Raw genomic sequence first — 25453 nt, 5'->3', positions numbered from 1 at the left:
TACACAGCAGTCAGTGCAATCATTTAAAGATCTAAATCAGATAACATCACACTCCTGCTCAAAACTCTTCAGTGGCTTTGAATAAAATTCCACTTCCTTACCCTGCCCTACAAAGCCCTAACGATCTGATCTCCTCCAGTAAGTCCCCAACCCACCATGCCCACCCATACTCTCCCCCATCATTGGACTCAGACTCACCGTACTCATTCCCGCCACAGGACCTTTGCGCCTGCCATTTTCCCTACCTGAAGTCTCTTTCCCCATATCTTCCCATGATTGGAAACTTCTTATCCTTCGGGCTCCAGCCCAATCCTCAGAGATGCCTTTCCTGCTCTCTTTCTAAAGAAGACCCCAGTCACTCACATGAAGTATTGTTTTACCACAGATCTTATTACTATTTTATATTTTCTTGTTAATTTGTTTGTTTAATTATCATCAACCTCGCCCACCAAAAAGCAGTAACTGGCATGGAAGACTGGTCAATAAAAAATATGTTGAATGAATAAGTGACTTCATGAATACACTTAAAGGTGAGTTCAAGTCTAACCAAAAAGAATATAACACACCAGTGATCCTCAAATTTGGTGAATATCTGTAACAAATGTGGAGTTTGAGAAACCAGCCTGTTCTCTGAAACCTGTGATCCAGCTGATCAGAGGTAGTCAGGCATCTGAAATGTTCAACAATCCACAGGTGATTACCATGCACAGCAAACTTGCAGAACCACCTAAACCGACAAGCACCGCTGACTTCTTAAAAATAACAAAAACCCGTACCCCAGGGGCTTCAATCTCTTTCCCATCACCATTTCCTGTCAGGATGTCAAGCACCTGCAATTGACGTTGGGTCATCCAAGAACCAACATAAACCCAGAAACTGGGAAGAAACAGATGACAAAGCACAGAATAAAAGTAAACCTTTCAAATGAAGAACTCGACCTTTCTCACGTAAAAACACTTATCTGAGAGCCAAATCAGTAAAAGATAATAATAATAAAATGCGTTACCTAGTATTATTGATATTATGTGCCAGACATTGGACTAAGCAATTAGGTATATTAACTCCTTGAATTCTCATGAAAACCCTATGAGGTAAGCACTATTAATGTCTTGTCCTGTAGAAAAGGAAACTTAGGATCATGGAGGTTAATCATCCAGACCCAGGCTCCTCAGGATTCAAGCAGAGCTGGGACTAAGCCACAGTCAGGCTCCACGGTCCACGTATTGCCCACGATCCCAGTGCGTGACGCAGCACGTGGCCGTAGCGATGCTCTCCAGGCTTGAATGGGCTTCAGCAGCTCTCAACCCCAACAGAGAACTTTGTGTACTTTTTAATGGAAGTATAATAAATATACAGAAACGTTCTTACAAATTATCCTTTTTGCCATTTTTTCATCAGGCGACACAGAAAGCACGTCTACCCCCAGAGCCAGGAGTTGAGTGGCAGTGGGAAGCAGCTAATGATGTGAGTTGCTCAAGCCCAAAAAATGTATGTCCCATGAAATACGTGAATAATGGACTCATTTCCCCGAATGTCACAGAGCACAGGTCTGACCTGAAAAATAAATACGTGTACAATCCCGAGAAACAAAGAAGAAAGAAAGATTCCTTCTTTGTTTCTAACTGTAGGAGGAAAAAAAATCCTTCCCTGTGTTTACTCCGTTTATGCTGTGACATGTGCTGGTTTGTTAAGAGGTGGCACATCCCACTCACCATCAGAGGGAACACAAGAGCAATGTCACAGATGGTCCTTTAGGGCGAATGCCACAGGAGGTGCTTTGAAGGATTCTGTGTATCAGGCAAGGAAACAGTTTGCCCCTCTCTGAAAACACTGGGGAGTCAACAGAGGAAACTCTGTGCTGAAATTCAGGAGAGCCCGGGACGAGGAGTGGCTCAAGGCTGGTGTGGCCGTGAGCAAGACTGCCACTGCCTATGGGCTTCAGTCACACATCTCTGCAACTGGCAGAGCTGGACTTGACGGGAGGGTCTCAACCACTCCCCCTGTCCATGGCGGTGACAGGTGAGTGCCGCCTCAGGACTGTGGATCAGGTGACACAGGGCCCCTCAACACCAGCCATGAGGGTGGTGCCTGGCTCATGAGTCGTCCACGTCTTGGGCACAGCAACCACATCTGTGACCCAAGGCAGCCCAAGGAGACTCTCAGTACTTGAACTATTGAGAAAGAAAGGCCCTCCTTCCCCTGGACCTCTGGGTACCAAGTTGCCTGGGGCTGCGGGAGGAGCATCCAAGGAGGAAGCCAGCATCAAAAAAGCAGGCGGATGTTTTCCTCTAAGAGTTTGATAGTTTCTGGCCTTACATTTAGATCTTTAATCCATTTTGAGCTTCTTTTTGTGTACGGTGTTAGGGAGTGTTCTAATTTCATTCTTTTACATGTAGCTGTCCAGTTTTCCCAGCACCACTTACTGAAGAGACTGTCTTTTCTCCACTGTATACTCTTGCCTCCTTTATCAAAGATAAGGTGACCATATGTGCGTGGGTTTATCTCTGGGCTTTCTATCCTGTTCCATTATGACATAAATCACAGCAAGATCCTTTTTGACCCACCTCCTTCAGAAATGGAAATATAACCAAAAAGAAACAAATGGGACCTAATGAAACTTAAAAGCTTTTGCACAGCAAAGGAAACCATAAACAAGACCAAAAGAAAACCCTCAGAATGGGAGAAAATATTTGCAAATGAAGCAACTGACAAAGGATTAATCTCCAAAATTTATAAGCAGCTCATGCAGATCAATAACAAAAAAACAAACAACCCAACCCAAAAATGGGAAGAAGACCTAAATAGACATTTCTCCAAAGAAGATATACAGATTGCCAACAAACACATGAAAGAATGCTCAACATCATTAATCATTAGAGAAATGCAAATCAAAACTACAATGAGATATCATCTCACACTGGTCACAATGGCCATTACCAAAAAATCTAGAAACAATAAATGCTGGAGAGGGTGTGGAGAAAAGGGAACACTCTTGCACTGTTGGTGGGAATGTAAACTGATACAGCCACTATGTAGAACAGTATGAAGGTTCCTTAAAAAACTACAGATAGAACTACGATACGACCTAGGAATCCCACTACTGGGCATATACCCTGAGAAAACCATAATTCAAAAAGTCATGTACCACAATGTTCATTGCAGCTCTATTTACAATAGCCAGGACATGGAAGCAACCTAAGTGTCCATCAACAGATGAATGGATAAAGATGTGGCACATATATACAATGGAATATTACTCAGCCATAAAAAGAAACGAAATTGAGTTATTTGTAGTGAGGTGGATAGACCTAGAGTCTGTCATACAGAGTGAAGTAAGTCAGAAAGAGAAAAACAAATACCGTATGCTAACACATATATAAGGAATCTAAGAAAAAAAATGTCATGAAGAACCTGGGGTTAAGATGGGAATAAAGACACAGACCTACTAGAGCATGGACTTGAGGATATGGGGAGGGGCAAGGATAAGCTGTGACAAAGTGAGAGAGTGGCATGGACATATATACACTACCAAATGTAAAATAGATAGCTAGTGGGAAGCAGCTGCATAGCACAGGGAGATGAGCTCCGTGCTCTGTGACCGCCTGGAGGGGCGGGATAGGGAGGGTGGGAGGGAGGGAGACGCAAGAGGGAGGAGATATGGGAACATATGTATATGTATAGCTGATTCACTTTGTTATAAAGCAGAAACTAACACACCATTATACTCCAATAAAGATGTCAAAAAAAAAAAAAAAGCAGTCGGATGAAAGAGACGGGATTCCTGCTATTCTCATTTGATGCCTGCCTCCAGCTCCGCCTGAAGCTAGTCCTAAGCCTGGACACTGTTACTGAGCTAGTGCACGTGTAAGCAACAGCATCCTGACCAACGCAGAGGCCAGCAGGGGGTGGGGTGGGGTGGAGCAAGAGCGGAGGCTGGTGGGAGGGAGAGGAGAGAAGAGGGGCTGAGACTAAGACAGGGAAGGCTCCAAGCTCAGGGAGATGGCTCTCCCGTGACCTGGTTTACATCCTGGCTTTAACACACTAAGATCAGATGTGCAAAAAGAATTCACTAGAAATGAAAACAAAAACTAACCACTAGAGATGATTCAAGGAAGTTTCTGATCTGCGACCCTATTTTACTTGCCTTACCCTCTACATTCTGAGGGTTACATTAGAAACAGAAACGTTTCTAATGAAGATAGGAAAAGGAAGTAGGAAACTAAACAACAAAACTGACGTTTCCAGTGCGGTGAGTCACCCATCCCCTCCTCAGTGACCCCTCCATCTTTAGATGAATCCGTATGGAGCACTTCTGGTCTGATATCAAACCAGAGAATACAACGATGATAACACAATCTTTCTGGGCAGCCTCATCCCGAGGGAAAGGCGTGCCTTTGACAGCGATGGTGAGACTTGGTGCCTGTAGGGATGTGAATATTTATTCACGTCTGTTGCCCCTCCCCGTCCTCCTCCCATGACCCCTCTGACCTGGGGGCACCATGGGGAGGCGGGCTCCATCATCCCTCTCCAAGTCCACCCCCCATGCCTGGTCCAAAGCAGGCACTCAGAAAACATCTGGGGAATGAACAAATGGAATCAACTTGAGACCTCATCTTTCATTCATTCACACAGGTGAACACTGTAGCCTAGAGCCTGTGGTCATGGGCTTTAAAAGCAGACCAGACCTGAGTTCGGTCCAGGACCCTGCCTCTCACCAACATCGGCAGTTTAGTTCTGTTTCCTTGCCAGGAAAAATGGGAATAATGTTAGCACCTCCATCAAGTGTTGCTGGGAAGTTTCAACGAAATAATACATCAAAGACCCCTTAGCACGGTCGCGGGGGCCCCCTGACGTTACTCCTACTGTTATTATTATCATTAAACAATATTAGTGGGCCACTTTATTATATTCGGGGCTCACCCTATGGGGCTTCTTAAACAGAAGCCACCCAAAATCCCCTGGAGATCTTGTGGAAATGCAGATTCTGAATCCCAGGGCTGGGAGCGGGGGCCTGGGACTCTGCATTTCTATCAGGTGCCAAGTGGATGCTGCTGCTGCCAGTCTGAGAAGCCGCCCACAGTGGAGACTTCGAAACTGAGGACAAGACAATTTTCCACAGCTGAAACTCATAGTTAAGGCGGCTTCTCTTGACAAAGCAAATGCATTGATCCCATCACATAAGGCCAAAGGAAAAGCCTGGGGAAATCAAAAGGGGTCATAATTAAGTAAAATCATCTTCAGTTTTCCGTCTTCAGAAACCATTTTCCATTAGCCCCCTCCTGGCCCAGGCGGCTGCTCCACGCAGCAGCCACCGTCTAAGATGAAATGAAGTGAGCAGGTGAGTTATCGGTACTGCAGACTTGGGCATGAATCACCCTGCAGACAGCCCACCCTTTGAATCACCCACCACTGAGATGATTCCATCAATACAAAGTCCCACCAGACAATTCCAAAAAGAGTAAAAACGGGCTGAGAAGCAAGCAAGGCATAGAGCCTCCAGAAAAGAGAAAGGTTAGTAAGGGTGATGAAGGCTTCTAGAACCATCATTGCTGGTTCTAGGTGAACCAGAAGCACTTCGAGCAGTGGTCCTCAAATTTGGAGGCAGCTGAAAAACTAAAAATTCTGATAGCGGGTTATAGTCTTCAAAGAATTTAACTGGTAGGAATTGCAGCTCAGTTACAGGGATTTTTTTTAAGCTCCAACATGATGTTTTGGGGTCAGGCGGGTTGGAATCAGAATGCTGTCATTGCTGGGTGATGCTCACCCCTCCAAGCCTGGAGTTTCCCATCTGTGAAATGAAAATAATCACTAGCTTCAGGAAAATGGTGAGCATCACAGATAAAAAGTACAAAGACCTTACTCAGTATATGGTCCTCATTCCTAGGCATTTTCTTATCAGAATAAGACTCATCTTCTTTAACTGATATCTTACCTAAAGTCTCAAGCCAATTTAGTAATCACCAGCTTCACAACTGCTTAATTCTTTTCAGAAGATGTTAGGCTTCAAATATCCCACTCAGCACATAAAATGTGTACTCTCTTCCAAGTCTACCTTGCCTTCTTCTCCATGTCTGGGTCTTCTCTCCTGTCATCACAAGTATCTGTTGAGTGTTTAATGTGGACCAGGTACTGTGCCAGCTGCAGGCGATGTCCCAGCGAACAAGACAGCCCTGTCTTCAGGAAGCCTAGCAGGCAGGTGAAGAAACTGCCCTTGGACGAGCAAGGTCTGGATCCCCTTTCAAAGTGAAAGTTTGCAGGGAAAGGGACAGACAGCCCCAGGCAGTTTGACCTTTTCACTGTGTCTCCTTGACCCAAATGCTTAGCCATTCCGAGCCTCAGTTTTCTCATCTGTGTAATATGAGTGGCTCTTGTTCTTACCAGCTTCCCTGAGCGGGGAAGCGGGCCAAGAAAGTAGGAAGGAGCACTGCACCAAGTAGACTTTAAATTGCTCAGGACTTCCCTCCCAATCTCAGATCACTTCCCCGGCAGGGGAAGAGAGAAGGAAGCCACGATCCAAGGAAAAGGCAAACAAATTGCTTCCTGTGTTCTAAAGCTCAGCCAGAAACACTTGAACAGGTAAGAATCTGGGCCACCTCACTTAGGAACAAGAGACAGCTTGTCACGCTCATGTTTTTAAATCAAATTCTGATGACCTTGATTTATTCCAAGCAGAAGCAGTCAAGACTCTTTCAATTGCAGACAACAAAAACCCATCTCAAACTGGCTTATTAAAAAAAAAAAAAAAAAAAAGGGAGAGAGGAATTTATTCGGGCCCTGCTACATCTAGGTACTGAAGTGATGCCATCAGAAATCTCTGTCCCTTGAGACTAATTTCCCCTCCTCTGGCTTCCTTCTTGGGCAGCTCTTTTTCACATGCTGTACCCAACAGCACAAGACTTCTATCAGCTCTCCAACTCCAGTATAAAACCAGGCTTCTCTGTCCCAATAATCTCCCACCACCCAAAAACAAGAAGAAAAACTTCAGGCCAACAAAATTAAATCATGTGCCCATCTCTAAGCCAGTCACTTTGGCCAGTGCATTCACTCAGTCCTGGATAAAACTCCCACCTAGGAGCTGGGGCAGGGGCATCAGCTCTGTGGGCGGTGAGAGGTAGGGAGGAGGTCCCACACAAGACACTTGGGTACTGTTTCCAAAATCATGCGCTATCCACTCCCCTCTCACCCTCCAGCCCTGCCCCAAATAGTCTGTAGCCTTGATTTGCATAATCCACTCCTTCCTGATGGCTTCCTGGATTCTTCTCCTTCCCTTAAAATATACCTGGTAGGGCCTCCCTGGTGGCGCAGTGGTTGAGAGTCCAACTGCCAATGCAGGGGACATGGGTTCGTGCCCCGGTCTGGGAAGATCCCACATGCCGCGGAGCGGCTGGGCCTGTGAGCCATGGCCGCTGAGCCTGCGCATCCGGAGCCTGTGCTCCGCAACGCGAGAGGCCACAACAGTGAGAGGCCCGCATACCGCAAAAAAAAAAAAAAAAAAAAAAAAAAAAAAAGATATACCTGGTAATTTCTAAGTAACTCTTAGCACATTCATTCTAAACTTCTGAATTATCCTTAAAAGATCCTATGTAAAAACACAAACATACATGCTAGAAGAGAGACTTCATTTTGAATTGGGTCATCCTACAGTTTGCTTTTCTTGTCCTTTGTTTCCAACGTTTGAGGGCTTACATAAGCTAGTCTGATAAATTGTTTGTTTCTCATCCCTAGTCTTGTCCTTGGTTTCACAATACCACGAGAGGGCAGCTTCGAATGTTCTGGGCCATGGTACTCCTCAGAACAAATCAAGTGGGTGCGCGTTATGAATCAGACAGAAATATACATCAACAGCATCTTAACTTTTAAAACAGGAGTGTGAAGTAAAAATCAGTGGATCATTTCCTCAAATATCACTTGCATTTTGAAACTGCCCTCTTCCACCCCAACTCACGTACACAGGTTATCATTAAAAAGAAATAAGTTACTCTACTCGATATTCTGTAATAACCGGTATGGGAAAAAGAATCTGAAAAAAATAAATAAGTTATTCCTGTAAATGTTCTAGCAGCATTACTCGGTATAGCCCAAAATGGAAGAGCCCAAGTGTCCATCAACGGACAAAGGGACCATGTGTCTCAGAGCATCATTGCTCATAAAGGACTTGTCTGCTCCACTGGTTTGTATCCTCCTAGGGTCTGTTCCCTGCACAGCATGTACAGGACGTGGCAGGGCAAGGCACTGGGCACTCAGAGCAGCTTTTGAAATGGATCAAAACACTGAAGGCAGAACTTCTCTGGCTTAATGGCTAATGGCTTGTGTGACAGTTTCACTGGGTAGGACAGCCTGACCTTTTGTCTGGGTGGAGAATGGATAATTACCTGAATTTTTTCCCCAGGCAGCAACAATCACGTCTTGTCCCATATAATTTAATTAATTAATTTTTTGGGTGTACTGAACATCTAATCATTATCCAGTCACAGAAACGTACAGTCAGACAGACTTTGGTCTTTTTCTTTTCCGAAGTTTTGAGTTATCCATGAAAGAGGTATGTCCATCTTATTAAAATTGTTCTTGGATATTAGGCAAACGTTTTAGACTTTGAGGATCGGTAATTTTCTTTTTTAAACAAATGCTAGCTTTTCCTTTTAAAAATGGTTTAAACTTTCAAATCCTTAACAGCTTTTTTTTCTTTTATTTGCGGTACGCGGGCCTCTCACTGCTGTGGCCTCTCCCGTTGCGGAGCACAGGCTCTGGACGCGTAGGCTCAGTGGCCATGGCTCACGGGCCCAGCCACTCCGCGGCATGTGGGATCTTCCCAGACCGGGGCACGAACCCGTGTCCCCTGCATCGGCAGGTGGACTCTCAACCACTGTGCCACCAGGGAAGCCCTCTCTACAGCTTATTTTTTATTTTGAGATGATTGAGATATTTTTTTCCCAGCCCCATCTTAACAAATCACATTATTGTGATGTGGTGGAAACATCTCAGGCTCCCGGCTCAGACCTGGGTGCTCACCTTGGCTTTGCCACTTTCCAGCTGCATGGCTCTGGCTGAGTTACTTACCCCTCTGAGACTCACTGCCAGCATTGATGAAATGAGGATGATTTCTACGCTGTTTTGAAGATTAAAATTAAAGGAGGAAAGGATGTCATCGTTTCAGATCTGTATAAATATGTGTAGTACAGTGACTGGCACAGTGTCAGTTTCCAACAAGCAATGATGCTTACTGCATCCATCCTAGGTGATGTTTGGATGATGCCCAGTCAGTGGGCAGTAGACTCAAGATCTAAATCCGCCATAATCAAATTCTGTAACACAAGCTCTTTACAAAGGATGATGTGTATATACTTCCTAGGCCAGTTTTCAATCAGCAGTTCATCCTTAGAACTTGTGTCTTTGAGAGCTTGGCCATTCACTAGTTGCCTGTCTTTGGTATGGTTGCTTACCTACTCTGTGCTTCCCTTTTCTTATCTGTAAAAGGGGGATAGTAAATAGCTTCTACTTCCAAGGGTGTGAAGGGAATGAAATAAGCATTAAATTAAATAATTAGTACATCTAAAGCACTTGGAATGGTACCTGGCACACAGTAAGCTGTCAGTGAATATTAATTCTTTTTCTTGATGTGATCATTACTGTGTGCTGTGGTCCCTGACTTCACAGCCTGGCATAATGTAGGTGCTTTAGAAATTGTAATTATTTGTACAAACAGGTACTTTCCCCAGGCACAGATAGAGCATATGTGAATATTTCTTTTCAGCAAGAGAAGCTGTCAATGGTTCTCTACATAGATAGAAAGTTACAAATGCTCTTTGTTCTTTAAAGTTCCCCTGAGTTATACCAAGGGAGGCAAGGAGGTGTCACTGGCTCAGGAGAAAACAAAGAAGCGTACATTTCTTTGGACCTAGCAAGGTGCCCCGACCTCTGCAATGCAGAGCTTGGGGGAAGGAGGACCAATTGCATAAGAAGCTCTATACTTTTCTGGAAGAAAAAACATTGATAACACAACTGCTTCTCCCTGGGATTTTAGTTATAAAGACCTGCCATATGTATGGGTTCAGGACCCCACGAAGACCCAGGAGCAGGGAAGAGAGAGAAAGAGTCCCTGGAAATAAGATAGCTGTGGTGGTAGGGTTGCCAGATTTGGCAAATAATACATTTCACTCATTCCCTATGTAGGGCTGCAAGACAAATGATGAATAATTTTTATTATAAATAGATCGCTTTCAATATTTGGGATAGACTTACATTGAAAAGTTATAAGTTGTTCATCTGAAGTTAAAATTGAACTGGAGGGACTTCCCTGATGGCTCAGTGGTTAAGAATCCGCCTGCCAGTGCAGGGAACACGGGTTCGAGCCCTGGTCCGGGAAGATCCCACATGCCACGGAGCAACTAAGCCCGTGTGCCACAACTACTGAGCCTGTGCTCTAGAGCCCGTGAGCCACAGCTACTGAGCCCACAAGCCACAACTACTGAAGCCCACGCACCTAGAGCCCGTGCTCCACAACAAGAGAAACCACTGCAATGAGAAGCCCACGCACCGCAACGAAGAGTAGCCCCTGCTCGCCGCAACTAGAGAAAGCCCATGTGCAGCAACAAAGACCCAACGCAGCCAAAAATAAATAAATAAATTTATTTTTAAAAAATAAAGAAAAGGAGACAGAACCTGAGGCATATCTGAGAGACTTTAACAAAGTTATGGGGAATGTGAACGGCCAAAGCAGGGCTTGAACAGTGAACTAAGGCGACCACATACCCCAATTTCTCTAGGACCATCTCAGTTTTGTCTCCTGCACCAGGGTAATTATCAATAGCACCCTCTTTCACTCTGGAAATTGTCCAGTTTGAGGTATAAATACAGAATGAGGGAAGGCAAGGACAAACTATGTGGGGTGAACTGGAATTTGAGATATTGATAGGAACTCATGATTTCTAAAGTGTGTGTGCGTGTGTGTACATATATATGTGTCTAACGGAATGTCAGGATCAGGTGACAAACCACACTCTCCAACACGAATTTCACAATGCAAGTTGTCACCGCTATGTAGCCTCCAGGGCTCTGTGGGATAACTGAGGCCCCTTTCTTGGCAGTGGCTAAGACGCCGTCTTGTCTTGAACACTCAGCATCAGAACATAGTAAGACTTCACACATTCCTTTCAGTTAATCTAAAAACTATCAAGAAGTGAGATTTTTATTTTACTTTTTAAAACTACTTTATTGAGTTATGACTGACATTTGAAACACCATACGTATGGAATGTATACAACTCTAGGAGTTTGGGGATAAGTATATGACCATGAAACCATCACTATCATCAAGGCCGTTAACATTTCCATCACCTCCCAAAGTTCCCTCGCACCCCTTTATCATTATTATTGTGTGTGTGATAAGAACACTTAATATAAGATCTACCCTGTAGCCAGTTTTATATACACAATACCTACTGTTAGCTCCAGGCACCATGCTGTACATTACATCTCCAGAACTTATCCTGTATAACTGAAACTTTGTACCTTTTGACCAACATTTCTCCTCTTCCTCCTTCCCCAGCCCCTGGCAAACGCCATTCTACTCTCTTCTATGAGTTTGACTATTCTATATCCCACATATAAATAAGAACACATAGTATTTGTCTTTCTGTGTCTGGCTTCCAGGACCATTCATGTTGTTGTAAATGGTAGGATTTCCTTCTTTTTTTAAGGCTGAATGATTTTCCATTTCCAAATATCCTGTATAATAAATATATTATATGTAATATATTATATTAATAACATATAACATGTAAATGTATATATTATTTACATAATATAATTATGTATGTATGTATATCACATTTTCTTTATCCATTCACCTTTCAATAGACATTCAGGTTGTTTCCATATCTTGGCTATTGTGAATAAGGCTGCAGTGAACATGGGAGTGCAGATCTCTCTTTGAGATTTTGATTTCAATTCCTTTGGATAAATATCTAGAAGTGCGATTGCTGGATCATATGGTAGCTCTATATATAATATTTTGAGGAACCTCTATAGTGTTTTCCGTAATGGCTGTGCCAATTTATATTCCCACTAACAGCACACGAGGGTCCCTTTTCTCCACATCCCTGCCAACACTTGTTATTTGTTGTCTTTTTGATGACAGCCATTCTGACAGGTGTGAAGTGGCATCTCATTGTGGTTTTAATTTGTGGCAATTTTTATATCAGACAATTCACTGCAGCCTTTAAAAATGGGGTACATCTGTTTGTTGACATGCAAAGGGCAACAGTTTGGCTGGTTGTCAGGGACATGGGCTTTGAAATCACACAAATCTGGGTTCAAATCCCAGCCAGGTCACTTGTGGGCTGTGTGCCTTGGGTAAGTTAAGCCCAAATGCCTTTATCTGAAAAACAGCGATAAAAATACTACACATCCATGTACAGGGCCATTTTATGATACTACTTTTTTTTAAGTGTAAATATATAGGAAAAAAAGTTGAGAATCTGTTTTTACAAAATGCTTCTGTGTATTTTCCATATTGATTATACATTACTTTAGAAAAACCATAACTGTAAAATGAAAGAAAACTTGCACTTTTTGCTTTATACATTTGGGTAATACTTGAATATTTTGACAAGCATGTACATGTTATTGCTTTTTTTTTCACTTTATTGGAGTATAGTTGATTTACAATGTTGTGTTAGTTTCAGGTATATAGCAAAGCATACCTGAATCAGTTATACATATACATATACATATATCCACTCTTTTTTAGATTCTTTTCCCATATAGGCCATTACAGAGTATTGAGTAGAGTTCCCTGTGCTATACAGTATTTATTGCTTTTTAATTCCAAAAATATGAAGGGGCAATATTAAAAAATGTAATTAGCATCTTTGTCACTGGAGCTTCAGTGACTAAGGGCATTTGCAGCAAATGATGGCCTTGACCATCCTGCCTCTGCTAACTGAATTCTCTGAAAGGCTTCAACATCATTCAGGCATTTTTGTCCCTGAAATGCTCAGCTTTAACAAAATTCTAAGTAGAAGCATGACCATGAGTCACAATTACAGGAAGGTTTTATAAATATTATGTAAAAGTTACCTAAGGCAACTTGGCTAAAACTTGAGCAAGTGGGAATGATTCACCCAAAACAATTATCGGGCGAGGGGAAAAGAGCAGAAACCCTGACAGGTCCTCTTGTTTAAAATCTTCCCACGTTGCCTATATGCAGAGTGTTTGGATAAATCTTCACTTTCTGATTAAATAAGCTTACATGTGTCACCACAGTCATGTTCAGTTCCAACAGCCCAGTGCCAAGACCCTTCCTGATTCTGACATATTGAGGCCGCCATTTTGAAGAATGGTTTTTTCCCTGCATCCAAGTGTATGTTTAAGAAAACTACATCAAGCACAATTTTGTAGAGTAATAGAAAAGTCCAGTGGATGACTGTCTGGAAGCATTTGCCAAGGCAGTCATATTTATATCTCTGCCCATCCATGCATGTAACCCTTCTCCTCAGTATTTTCAATAAAATCACGTTACATCAGACTTCAGCTCCTTCTCCTTCCTTGAACCTCTAACCAGACTCAGCCACTTTTCTCCCATCACTATTTACACCACCTGCCTCCGAAAAACCCCATCCAGTTTCAGCACAATATCAAAAACAAGCTGAAGACCATCCACCTCTCCCCTAGAGCCAAGACTTCCTCAGGCATTCTGTACTTTCAGATATCATACATTAAACCTGCCTTTCCCAAATCTCAGTCATTTCTGTATCACCCTCATGGTGATTACCAGATCAGTTTACAACTTGTCCAAAAATTGACAACTTTTTAAAGAGGATATCTTTTTTAACTTAAATAAACATTTTTCGCAGAAAATGGTATCCATTCCTAAAAATGCAAGAACAGTACCACTTGCTGTATTCATTAGGGTATGCTGGATGTTGTGGCAGAAAACAAGCAATCCCAAATTCTCAGTGTCGTTACACATCAGAAATTCATTTCATGATTGACCAAAGTCCACCACAGTCCAGACAATCCTCTCCAGGGCAGCAGTCCACAACACAAGTCTGTTTGATGCAGTCCCAGAACTGTAGGCTGCATCCGTCCATATCCACATAGGACTCTACAAACATGAACTGGAGAGTTGAGGACCAGCAATTGAATACTTTCACCTCTAAGTGACAACTACGACTTCTGCTCACATTTCATTGGTCAAAGCAAGTCAGATAACCATGCTGAACTTCAAGGGGACAGAGGAATACAACCCTTCCGTGTGTCCAGAAGGAGAGGAGAACCAGACATTGGTGAGTAGAAATGCCCAGCCATGCACATCATGAGAGGATGTAAATAAATATATTAGGAACAAGCAGTGCTTTTAAATTCCAGCAAGAGACGGCTGCCTACCAAAGGGAGATGAGCCAGAAATGCAAAAGTGCTAAAGAAATGTCAGCAGAATAAGCTCTCTAAAATGCAAACAAGGACAGTAACGCCAAAAATAAATACCGTGAAACTGACACAATAGTATTTGATTTTTATATATATATATTTAATTTATTTATTATTTTTGGCTGCGTTGGGTCTTCGTTGCTGCACGCTGGCTTTCTCTAGTTGTGGCGAGCGGGGGCTACTCTTCGTTGCAGTTCGCAGGCTTCTCATTGTGGTGGTTTCTCTTGTTGCAGAGCATGGGCTGTAGGCACGCGGGCTTCAGTAGTTGTGGCACATGGGCTCAGTAGTTGTGGCTCGCGGGCTCTAGAGCGCAGGCTCCATAGTGTGGCACACGGGCTCAGCTGCTCTGTGGCATGTGGGATCTTCCCGGACCAGGGCTCAAACCCGTGTCCCCTGCATTGGCAGGAGGATTCTTAACCACTATGCCACCAAGGAAGTCCCGCACAATACTATTTTAAAGAAGATTAAATGAGACGGTACATTTAAAGTGCCTTGCTCATTGCTTAAAGACTAAGGAGTGATTCAGTCACCTTAATTATTATTATTATTTTCCATTCAGAGAAACATTGTGCAAATATTAATTGTGATAATAATGAAGACTGTACAGCAACACTGAAAATTCATATACTAAATGGAAACACGCAAACTGCAAAAATGTAACTGTGAGACAATTACTTCGTAAGAATGTATACATGGCAACAGAATATTATTCAGCCTTTAAAAAGAAGGATATCCTACCATTTGCAACAACGTGGATGGACCTTGAGGGCATTATGCTAAATGAAATAAGCCAGACACAGAAAGACAGATACTGTATGACCTCATTTATATGTGGGATCTAAAATAGTCAAACTCATAAAAGAAGAGAGTAGAATTGGGGCTTCTAGGGGCTATGGTTTGGGGAAAACAAGGAGATGTTGGTCAGAGGGTACAAAGTTTCAGTTATGTAGAATGAATAAGTTCTAGAGATCTAATGGACAGCGTGGCTACTGTAGTTAATAACACAATATATACTTGAAATCTGCAAAGAGTAGACGTTAAGTGTTTTCACCAAAGAATTGTTATTATGTGAGATGATGGATACATACTAGCTTGACTGTAATAATTGTTTCACAACGTATCTGTATATCAACACATCATGTTATACACCTGAAATACACGTAACTTTTATTTTTTTAATTTAAAGATATAAAAATATGTATATAAACAGGACTAGGAGGAAACTATTCCTGAGTGTTGGGTGTCTGTGTGCCAGACTCTGTGCTAAGAGCTTGCAGCCTCACCGTGTCATTCAATCCTCAGAATTACCACATGCTGGGAGTTCCAAACTCCAGATTACAAATGAGGAGAAGGAGCCACAGAACAATTAAAAATCAACTCATGCTGTATAGCCAGTTACTGGAAGAGCTGAGATCTCAACACAAGTCTGTCTGATGCTCAAGCCTGGGCCAGAAAGAGACTGTTTTCATTTCCAGGGTGACTCTCCCCTCTCCAAAAACTCAGATATGCAAAACACATTGTACATCTTTATTTGCTTACATTGATTTTTGAATCCAAGCCCTCATTCTGCTGGGCTGGTAAAAAAAATTCAGCCCTGCTTATTCTTAGTGTTTCACTAAAATCACTACCATTAACCACAATTACCTGCTCCCTCAGGGTGGCGCACAGATGCTAAGAACTTTCGAGCACCAATTGGGAAGCTGCCCAGAATCTGGCCATCTATCCAGAGTAGCTGCAGCCAAGAAGACCATTCCTGGTATTCACTGCCTTCAGATTCACTCACTCTGCTTCTTCCATGCCAAGGGCCACACCACGCACCTCTGGTGATGCCCATGGCCCCTGCTTGGGATGTGCTCCCCCTGTGGTAAAAATGGCCATCCTCCCTAAGACATGTTGAAAGGTCCTGCCATATTTGGGGGTTTTCCAGGGTGCATGGCTCAGGATCCCACTGAGACCCAAGGATTTCTTCCTCCTGCCCCAGCCTATGGCATTCCTTCTTATACCTGGGGAAATGCTCCCATCTCTTTTAACACCTCTCCTATCAACTTTCCTTCTCTCCTCAAGCCCCATTCTTCTTCATGGGCTTAGACCAGGAGCCATGAAGTCAAATGGCTTCAGGGCCCAGGAGGGCATGTAAATGAGTGAAATCAGCAGGGTATAAGGCAAAAGGGAGTGGTGAGAGTGTGGCAAACTGAGGGCCATGTGGTCCATCTAAAGAAGAGAGCTGCTCTTCAGCACCAAGGGCTGTCATATGGGAATTTTAGGACCAGAGTCGCCTGATAATCTGATTTTCCTGGGGATCTAAGAAATCCAGATGTTTAGGTGAAATTGCCCAATTTTTAAAATACTATATAGGTCAACCATAAATGCCTTCTAGGCCACAGTGGACCCTGTGAGGGCCAGTTACACCTCGTGGCAAGATGACAGCAGCCTGTAGCCAATTGGCTTCCAGATTCAAGTATGAATGAGAGTCTCCTTCCCAGGATTCCCAGCCCAAGCCTCCTTGCACTTGATTGGCTCTGACTGGGTCACATGTCATCCCTGAACCAATCACTAAGGTCAAGAGATTATGATGTGGTGATTGACCTCCCTCTGGGTGGTGGGCCACTGGTAGAGTTATGAGCTACCCAAGCACATGATGGGAGAGTGGAGGGAAGATTGCCAAAAGAAAACTGAAAACCGGAGAAAGGGATGCTGAGAAGGCAGATAGATGTTCACCATAAGACACTTCTAAAAGCCCTCACTCAGTACCCTGCTTTGCACAGCTGCTTCAGAGGAGCTTAACAATTCTGAAGCCAGTGCAGAAAGACAACCCCCAACTACTGACATTTTGTAGCATAATAATTCAAATAGGGCCAGCTATGTAATTTGCAGGACCCAGTGAGGTGCCTTTTTCAAAGAGTAGGGGAGAAATGCTGTTAAAGGTACTAAAACATAAAGTCTTTTCCTTTTTACCGTGGTCTCTCAACTTACCATGGAACCTTTTATTTGTTACGTAATGTCCTAAGTAAGGAAAAATTACAATTTTAAACTATGAGCATGAATTTCACTGTTTATACTATGCAATGCCAGTTTAAATGCAAATGAAAGGGCATTTAACTCCTGTGTAGAATTACCAGAATTACACAATTTGTATTTTGTAGTTCATATGTGCATATGCAATTCATCCTTACCAGAACAGCAGAAACACTGCAGAAAACTAGCTTGGCTGTTTTTATTTCACTTTTTGATAAATGCACATTCTACCAACACTGTCTACCTTCAGCTACTGATGGGTAAAGAAGACAGAAAGGAAAGGATCTCTGGGGCACCCCCATCCTTCTCTTTCCTCCTGTAGCATCATTTTCGTTTTCTTTTCTTTTTTATTTTTTAGCACAACACGGGTCTTTTTTATAAATTTTTAAACAAAGTGCTCAAATCCAGGAAAAATCTCACAGATGAACTAGAAAAGGAAAGTGATCATTAGAGCCTAACTGAGGAATACGTCCTTGGAATTTTTCATTCTTTCTTTGGTAAACATTGTTTACCATATATATTCCCCCATCTGAAAAAGCCTGTAGATGCAGATGAAATATCATTTTTCTTTCTAGTTAAGTGCCTTAACCTTTCAGGTGTTGAAATTAGATATGCTAGACATCATATCAAACTAAATGGCAGCAAAGCTGACATGATCAGCCCAAAGGTAAAACATGCAGCTTAATTCATCCAAAAATCCTTCCTTCCAGATAATTCAAAACCAGTAATGACACTAAACCTATACTGCATTCTAATGAGTCAGCATATTTTTATCTAATTTTAAAATTCCTCCAGGTAGCAGTTGTCTTGGTGTCATGAAGAGAAAAATTATAGTGAAAATCATAGGGTGCTTTTCAGTAACTCTTCAAAAACAAATGTGTCTCAAAGGAGAGAAATAACCAAGATTTCAAGATGTAGAGGAAACAAATAATTTGTACACATATAGTTGCTTGCAAGCAAAAATTGAGACAATTAAGAAAACTGTATATGAAAAAATTAAGTTCAACACAGCTACAGTCTAGTTTCTAATAGTATACCAAAGGAAATGTTAGTACGTAATTTTTATTTTTAGAAAAAATGTTAAAGGGTAGACCCATCTGGAGCCCATGAGGAAATTTTGTTAATTCTTCATAAAAAGAATGGTCGGATGGTCTTCCCTGGTGGCGCAGTGGTTGAGAGTCTGCCTGCCGATGCAGGGGACACGGGTTCGTGCCCCAGTCTGGGAAGATCCCACATGCCGTGGAGTGGCTGGGCCCGTGAGCCATGGCCGCTGAGCCTGCGCGTCCGGAACCTGTGCTCCGCAACGGGAGAGGCCACAGCAGTGAGAGGCCCGCGTACCGCAAAAAAAAAAAAAAAAAAAAAAGAATGGTCAGCTCATACAGGGAAGTGAAAAAGGATAAGACAGGATCGCTTGGTCATTTGTGTTTCTTAGCACAACACTGTCTTCCTTCTGCCTTCAAAGCAGGTTCTGGTTTGAATAGAAAAATTGGCCTCTCAAGGCTGTCAGTGTCCCTGCTTATTCAGATGCACGCTGCTTATCTCGTACTCTGAGTCGTGCTGAATTCCCGTGCACTGGGTCCGCTGGAATTCATAGGGCATCGTGGAAGCTGTGTGCAAATGGGGCAGCTAGGAACTGCAGCTGCTACGCACATTCTATGTGTCTCCTCTACTCACAGACGTGTGACTGTCCCATCAGACTTCACTTGCAAAACGAAAGCTCAAAGACAGAATTAGGGCTTCCCTGGTGGCACAGTGGTTGAGAGTCCGCTTGCCGATGCAGGGGACATGGGTTCGTGCCCCGGTCCGGGAAAGATCCCACATGCCTCGGAGTGGCTGGGCCCGTGAGCCATGGCCACTGAGCCTGCACGTCCGGAGCCTGTGCTCCGCAACGGGAGAGGCCACAACAGTGAGAGAGGCCCACGTACCGCAAACAAACAAACAAACAAAAAAAAAAGACGGAATTATTAAACGGTATCAGGATGGTGACAGCAGGACATTACAGTGAGTGCAGAGCACCTCTGGACGTGGCATCGGGACAGCTGCCCAGGAAGCTGGCGCTGGCTTCAGGAGATACAGCAGCCCTCATGTTGACACAGACACTGTATCATTCCCGATATTTCAACCCCATCATCACCACCCAAAACAACAGACTCCCAAAAGGTAGTAGTTTAAAATAGGTTGGCAAATAGGAAAATAAAAGCTCTGTAAAAGCTGATGCGAAGTCCAACAGCATTGCCTCTCGTCTAATTATATGTTGTTCTTCTCCCTAACGCTCCTTTTATATCCATCATCGTCGAGTTGATACAGACTGAGCTGTGCCGCCTGCTTGTTTTCTCACAGAAAAATGTCCAGAAATAAATCAAGCCACCATGTGTACCTTTGCTAAAGAAGTTTGCTAAAGGAGCCTGGGTCCATGAATCAAGGCCCTGGAGACCTATCACTGACCGGTGGTCCACAAAGAAATGACTCACGCTGAGTGCATTTGGAACAAATTGTCTCTTGTTTATAAAGGGTCTATGGAGCCCTTGATCAATGCCAGTAACTCTTTTAAAATTCTCTCATTAATCCCCAGGACAACTGTAAAAGGTAAGAAACTATTATCATGCCCACTGTATAGATGGGCAAACTGAGGTACGGAGAGATTCATTAACACCTGGCAACACAGCTAGTAGGCAGTTGTCCAAAAGGTCATTGCAATGGTCAGAAAGTCCAAGGTCTAAGATAATCATTTAGTCCTGTTTTTCTCACCAGGCATAACACAACCCAGCCAAAGAAAATAAATCTTTACCCAGCTTGTCTGAAGCTAATGGAGGCTTCCTCTAGCCCCAGCCCTGACTATATGTTGTAATAACCTGGGCTGCTCTTAAATATCCAGATGCCCTGGCTTCACCCCAGACACCACCTCTGTGGGCGGGGCAGACCCAGGCATCAGTATTCTGTAATGCTGCCCCCTGGTTCCAGGGTGTTGCCAAGGTTGAGACCCAGAGGGGCCTGGCCCGCTCTCCCTGGTCGGTGGTGAATGATTGGGCACCGGCACATGAGAAGAGCCACCGTTTGGGAATGACTTATATTTTAATATAACCTGCCTACCTCCTCCTCCTCTTTTTTTTTAAGAAATGATTTATTGCACCAGTGATAGCTCTGACCCTAACACTGGCATGACCTAAGGCAAGAGTCCAAATTGAGGTCCACACACCATAAGTCTCAGTATTTAAGTTATAAATCGAGGTATTAAATTGTTAAATAAATATGTTCTATCCTCCCACCTTGACCAATACATCCACCTAACCACAAAATGGAAAAACAAAACAAACACACGTAAAGCAACAGTTCATCCAAACAATCACGGACATGGACAAATTTGAAATAAATTTTATTTTCTACCAAAGACCAAAGACTGTGATTTGCTCTGGAGCAGGCCCGGGAATGGGCAAGTGCATTACAAAGAACTCCTCCCTCCCTCGCTGGGCTGCCATCTGGCTTCCTCAACTAATCCCACGTGCAACCCGTAGACACTGTTTTCCTTTCCTCCTTTTGAGAAGGGAGGCCTTCCATCCACCACCGAGGCTCATGTGCTCTCCCAGCCCCACTGGTACCACCTGGGTACCTATAAAGGGCACCCAACATGGAAGCCATAAGGTTTCTCCTGACTTCCTTCTGGCCAGGCCTGGAACCTGCTGCCCACGAGGTGCCCCAGCTCCCAACCCCACCGACAATACCCCTGGTCCTGGCCACCCTTCTTCCCTTCCTAGACTCAATCTTGTACCCCAAAGGGCCTTGGCCACCCCTCAGGCTGATGGGGTACCCACTGATGGCTCCCAGGGAGGTGGACCCAGAGGAGAGACACATGCAGGCCCTGTGAGAAGACCTGGGGACCTGTGACCAGGGAACCCTGGGGATTCTCTGGTACCAAGGGTCCTGGTACCCCAGGGTGGTACAAAAGAGAGGGCATGGGCTGGGGTGGACCTGCCCCCTTGTCCCCATGGACTCCTTGCCCCAGTGCAGCCAAAAGTCCCCTCCCTTAGGATGAAAGGATGTTGCTGAGGACAGGGACCATCCTTTACCCCTACTTTGCACGTGAGCAAGAGGCTGATAAATGTAAAGAACTCCCAAAAGTCTATACCCACTGGGTGGCGCCAGGATTTGAACTGAGCTCTAACTCCAAAGCCCATGTTTCTAACCTATTCCTTTTCTCCCTCTCCCCACTGTCAAAATGCACCCCTTTTACATGGGTTCTGCAAAGCCCAGCTACCCCGACAAATGTCCTAAGCCCCCCCCACTGACCGTGATCTTCCCAGCCCTGACCCGACATGGTCTCTAACAGGGATCAAACTAGGATCTGAGCACCTCAAAAACCCTGGGGTCAGCCTTAGAGGAGAGTTCTAAAAGAATCTACTTCCAAGCTCTCAAATGCCAAGGGTGGTCTTTCCAAACCTGGATCTGAACACATTCTGGGTGCTCACCCAGGAGTGCTCTGAGCAACCCGCTAACCCCCCTTTTCCTACCTTGCCTGTCTTAGCCACTCTTCTCCCACTCTACAAAAGGAAAAACCCAGAGCTTCCCTGGTGGCACAGTGGTTGAGAGTCTGCCTGCCGATGCAGGGGACGCGGGTTCATGCCCCGGTCTGGGAAGATACCACATGCCGCGGAGCGGCTGGGCCCGTGAGCCATGGCCGCTGAGCCTGCGCGTCCAGAGCCTGTGCTCCGCAACGGGAGAGGCCACAACAGTGAGAAGCCCGCGTACCGCAAAAAAAAAAGGAAAAGCCCACATCTCCCCACCCTGAATTTCACTCTGGTGCAGCATCCCCATGTCCAAACCATGAGGGGCATCACACAAAAAAAGAACATTCTAAATACTGGAGCAAGTGTTGAGAAAACAAGGGACCCAAAAGTCTGGGGATCAATCCTTCCCTGAGTCCAGTAGCTTCCAACTCTCTGCTTTCAACAATATTACAGCAGGACTTGATTGAGTTGTCAGCTCGCAGATCATTAAAAATAAAATTTCTGACAAACCAACATGTGATTTTTGGCATATAACTCAGGAGTTTAAATAATTGAGTGACATTGCTGTAACAAAACCCTTTCATTTCCATCCATGCAGTGTGAACAAGTTTTCTCAGAACTTACATCTATAAAAAATGAAAACTAAGAACAGAATTAATGCTGAACTCTGTATCATTATGGTAATAAGTAATTTCCTCCTTCTAAACAGCCTTTCTAAAAAGCCCTATCCATCTTATTAAGAGATGAAGTCCAATAAAATATTAGTTTTTAGGCACAATAATTATTTCTCATATTTTAAAAGGAATTTGTGTTATGTGGACCAATTATATTAATACTAATTAAATTGCAAATTCAATCTAGAGGTTTTTTTAAGCCCTGAAATCCTTAGGGTGCTAACAGACCATGATTTTGCTTCAGTGTATATATGTCTGCTTGCAGAGAACTATGATAATCAATAAACTTTCTGAAGCATAAAAAAATATTTCATTACAATAAAACTCTCTGTGGAAATGAAAAGAAAGATTGTAAATTCAAGGAGGAAAAGGGACAATGTAAAACCTTAAAGAATTGGTTCATCCATTTTTAAATAAATCATGGTGGGTATCAAATTGTTATGCTGTTTAGGTTCCATTAGGTACAATTTCTTAAAACATGTAACATTTCTATTTTAGAACATCAACATTTATAATATGCCAGAAGGAATATTCTTTGCAATCATTTACACTTACAAAGAAAAATTATGAATGTCGGCCTCAAAATGTGTGAGGGGAATTCACCATTTTTCAAAATGCTTTTGGGTGGCGTGCAAGCAAAAAACTACTGAAACCGCTGGCCTGTACCATTCACTTGGTCGCCACTGCCCACCTTGGCACATGGCTCGGTTTGAATGGCTACTTTGTGCTGTATTGTTTGAATTCCCTCATGGCAGCCTTGTTTCTCCAGCTCAACTAGAAGAGGAGTCACAGGCTGTTTTGTGTCCCCAGTGTTGGCAAAGTATAGAATAAAGCTGAGCCCTGACGCCAGTGTCTCTTGATCAGCCTCTTTTAACTCACAAATAATGTGAGTTGAAATCTCAAGCCTGCGGGCTATTGCACGTGCTCCATGGTCACTTCATAAGCCCCTCTGGGTCTTACTTCCTCATCTGTAAAACAGGGTCGAGGCCACACACCTACGGTATTGATGTTACAGGATTTTTACAAGGCTCAGAAAGAATCATCTTCCCTCCTAGCTTTAACTCCAATTTTTCAAATATTACCTTGCAGCCTATCTGCTTGTACTGAGCTCACAAACCCCCCTAAAACAGAAAAGCCAAAAGCCCTTCCCCCAAAAAATCAATGTTCCTAACGACCACCACCCCAAACAAGGGAACCTATTCCATCTTCCTTCCCCAATGAGCCAAACACGGCCTAAAATTCCTTCACAAAACTCCCAGCTCTCTAAGCCACCACCGATTGATCTGTGAGGCCAATTTCTCTCTGTTGTGTTTGACTATTGATTGTTGAGTGTCGGGTATATTGATTATTGAGCTTTTGATAACACCTCCCTCCCGGGAATTCAGAGGTCTCGTGGTCGAGCCCTTGGTCCTAGAGACCCACACTCTCTCCAGCACTGGCCTGGAAAGCAAGGAAGGCGTGAGGGTACCAGGAAAAAGGAAACCACAGAAGTGGTGCCTCCCCCTCCCCTCCAAAAGAGAAGCTGGGAAATGTCTCCACGTGCTTACAGACACTATGCAGCGTCTCTGTTCCTTTTGTGACTCTTCCCCCTACAAAGCCCGGTGGTGCTATTTCAGAGCTGCCTTCCTGTGGTTTGTTTCAAGAATCTGACTAGGGCAGCATCGCTGCCCCGCCTTCTGCTGCTGTTGTGCAAGAGGCTGGGTTGGTTTTGTTTTTTCTTTTCTTTTCTTTATAGAATTTTTAAAGGTTACTTTCTATTCACAGTTATTACAAAATATTGGCTCTATTCCCTGTGTTGTACAATACATCCTTGGGCTTATCTTACACCCAATAGTTGGTGCCTTCCACTCTCCCACCCCTCTATTGCCCCTCCCCCTTTCCTCCCCCTTCCCTCCCCCCACTGGTAACCACCAGTTTGTTCTCTGTATCTGTGAGTCTGCTTCTTTTTTGTTATATTCACTAGTTTGCTGTACTTTTTAGATTCCACTTATAAGTGATATCATAGAGTATTTGTCTTTCTCTGTCTGACTTATTTCACTTTCTTCCGGGACCAGGGCTCGAACCCGTGTCCCCTGCATTGGCAGGTAGATTCTTAACCACTGTGCCACCAGGGAAGTCCCAAAGCTGAATTTTCTGTCCCAAGCTAAGGTAAGCATGAGCAGAGACCAGCAGGCATAGATCATGGCAGAGATAAATCCTGAAGCCCCTGCCAAATATCTCCTCCTATTCTGCACTCCTTGTCTGGATGTGGAGACAGTTATACTCAAATATAAGATGTATTTCGCTCCCCTACAACATGGAGAAGAAGACAAACGACAGTAGCCATAGATTATCCCTCTGCTCTTATACAGTGGGACAAGGGAGATTATCCCTTCCTTACAGGTCCTGGGTGGTTATACCCAGATCTTCATGGAGCCCCAGTGAGCTGAGGTCCAGACGTCAGTCCTTGAGGTACCCGTCAAGCCCTCCTTGGCTGGGATCTCTAAGTCTGTGGTCCTGCCCGCTACATCCTACATGACACCATCCTGAGCCTCTAAGGCAACTGGACCCCCCAAACCCAGGCAGGAAGTGCAGTGCCTCTTTGGTTGGAAAGCTACCAACTATGGGGCCGCAAGGACACGAGCCTCATCCCATAATCCTCCATAAGCATGTAAGACTTCTCGTGGGACTTACCACAGGATGCCCTGCTCTCCAGCATGATTTGAATACCCAGGTCATCTCCTTTCTACCCTGTATATTTCATCTCCTGCTTAGCTAGCTATGCCTGCCTAACAGATTACCCTCAACGCTTAGTAGCTTAAAACAACAAACAGTTTCTGCAGGTCAGAAATCGGGT

Source organism: Mesoplodon densirostris, chromosome 16, assembly GCF_025265405.1.
Source record: "Mesoplodon densirostris isolate mMesDen1 chromosome 16, mMesDen1 primary haplotype, whole genome shotgun sequence".
NCBI lineage: Eukaryota > Metazoa > Chordata > Mammalia > Artiodactyla > Ziphiidae > Mesoplodon > Mesoplodon densirostris.
The sequence above is the reverse complement of the archived record's forward strand: the minus strand, read 5'-3'. Positions refer to the sequence as shown.